This window comes from Schistocerca americana, unplaced genomic scaffold (assembly GCF_021461395.2).
Source record: "Schistocerca americana isolate TAMUIC-IGC-003095 unplaced genomic scaffold, iqSchAmer2.1 HiC_scaffold_582, whole genome shotgun sequence".
NCBI classification, from domain to species: domain Eukaryota; kingdom Metazoa; phylum Arthropoda; class Insecta; order Orthoptera; family Acrididae; genus Schistocerca; species Schistocerca americana.
In genome coordinates, this window is record NW_025726327.1 from 77,501 (window position 1) to 80,000 (window position 2,500).

Genomic DNA, 2,500 nt, shown 5'->3' on the forward strand with positions numbered 1-2,500 from the left:
TCCACGGCATACCATACTGCAATCCAGCTCTTATAGGGAGACGACACGTAGCTGAGTGCACAATATTTGGACCGTATGGTTCGCCGTTGTTGGCGCAGTCGTGGTACGGTCACACATGTACCACGATGTATCATTCAGTACATGAGGACCAATGTGCAGTACAGTGTGTGATTTGGACGTACAACATCAGCGGACAGTTGACACAAGCCGTACCACAACGTAGGCTGTGCTTCGCCATGCGAATGCCAATGAACAACTGCGAAGGGCATTGAGCATGTACGTCCTGCTGCCATCCGCATTACAGTGTATAGCTGCAAGGTGTTTAACATGAAGCGATACTCTGGGGACCGGGCAGTGCGGGTAGCAAACTATATTGCGGGGGTTGCAGTTAGGCAACACTACACTAATTTAACGCGTCGTATGACAATTACAGAGCAGGTTAAGGCCCAACGTGTGTTGGGTTAAGGCCCAACGTGTGTTGGGTTAAGGCCCAACGTGTGTTGGGTTAAGGCCCAACGTGTGTTGGGTTAAGGCCCAACGTGTGTTGGGTTAAGGCCCAACGTGTGTTGGGTTAAGGCCCAACGTGTGTTGGGTTAAGGCCCAACGTGTGTTGGGTTAAGGCCCAACGTGTGTTGGGTTAAGGCCCAACGTGTGTTGGGTTAAGGCCCAACGTGTGTTGGGTTAAGGCCCAACGTGTGTTGGGTTAAGGCCCAACGTGTGTTGGGTTAAGGCCCAACGTGTGTTGGGTTAAGGCCCAACGTGTGTTGGGTTAAGGCCCAACGTGTGTTGGGTTAAGGCCCAACGTGTGTTGGGTTAAGGCCCAACGTGTGTTGGGTTAAGGCCCAACGTGTGTTGGGTTAAGGCCCAACGTGTGTTGGGTTAAGGCCCAACGTGTGTTGGGTTAAGGCCCAACGTGTGTTGGGTTAAGGCCCAACGTGTGTTGGGTTAAGGCCCAACGTGTGTTGGGTTAAGGCCCAACGTGTGTTGGGTTAAGGCCCAACGTGTGTTGGGTTAAGGCCCAACGTGTGTTGGGTTAAGGCCCAACGTGTGTTGGGTTAAGGCCCAACGTGTGTTGGGTTAAGGCCCAACGCGGGTTGGGTTAAGGCGCAACGCGGGTTAGGTTAAGGCGCAACGCGGGTTAGGTTAAGGCGCAACGCGGGTTAGGTTAAGGCGCAACGCGGGTTAGGTTAAGGCGCAACGCGGGTTAGGTTAAGGCGCAACGCGGGTTAGGTTAAGGCGCAACGCGGGTTAGGTTAAGGCGCAACGCGGGTTACGTTAAGGCGCAACGCGGGTTACGTTAAGGCGCAACGCGGGTTACGTTAAGGCGCAATATAGGTTAGGTTAAGGCGCAATATAGGTTAGGTTAAGGCGCAATATAGGTTAGGTTAAGGCGCAATACGGGTTAGGTTAAGGCGCAATACGGGTTAGGTTAAGGCGCAATACGGGTTAGGTTAAGGCGCAATACGGGTTAGGTTAAGGCACAATACGGGTTAGGTTAAGGCACAATACGGGTTAGGTTAAGGCACAATACGGGTTAGGTTAAGGCACAATACGGGTTAGGTTAAGGCACAATACGGGTTAGGTTAAGGCACAATACGGGTTAGGTTAAGGCACAATACGGGTTAGGTTAAGGCACAATACGGGTTAGGTTAAGGCACAATACGGGTTAGGTTAAGGCACAATACGGGTTAGGTTAAGGCACAATACGGGTTAGGTTAAGGCACAATACGGGTTAGGTTAAGGCACAATACGGGTTAGGTTAAGGTACAATACGGGTTAGGTTAAGGTACAATACGGGTTAGGTTAAGGTACAATACGGGTTAGGTTAAGGTACAATACGGGTTAGGTTAAGGTACAATACGGGTTAGGTTAAGGTACAATACGGGTTAGGTTAAGGTACAATACGGGTTAGGTTAAGGTACAATACGGGTTAGGTTAAGGTACAATACGGGTTAGGTTAAGGTACAATACGGGTTAGGTTAAGGTACACATTGTTGTAAGGAAAGGTGTTTTGGGGGGGGGGGGGGGGGCCGGTTTGTTGATTGTGATTATCGTAAGTAAATGACTGCGGCATCATCTGATTTGCCACGTCAGGGTGCACCTTTGGCTCATAACAGGCGGCGCTCTGATTCCATGCTTGTGGCAGACCTGTGTCTTTCATTCCTGCCATTGTTTGTGTGGTGTGACAGGAGGCAGTATTGTGATGTTGGGTGCACCCCTGTGTAGGACATGTGTGGGTGTTGGTGGCTTAGCTGAGCAATGGTGGTTGTCGGAAGGGTGAGATATTCTGTTTTGTGAGTGGACCTCCCGGTCTGGTTATGATAGTGTGGATTGTCTAATGTGGCAGAGAGGATGCACTGGGTGTTGTTCCATGCTGGTGCTTACATATTGTCTGTGTGCCTGTTACAGGCAGAGAGTAGTGCGTGATAAGAGTGTCTGGCTGACGTGTGATTGTGAGCAGAGTCTTTCAGCATGTATACGGACAGTTGTATACATTATC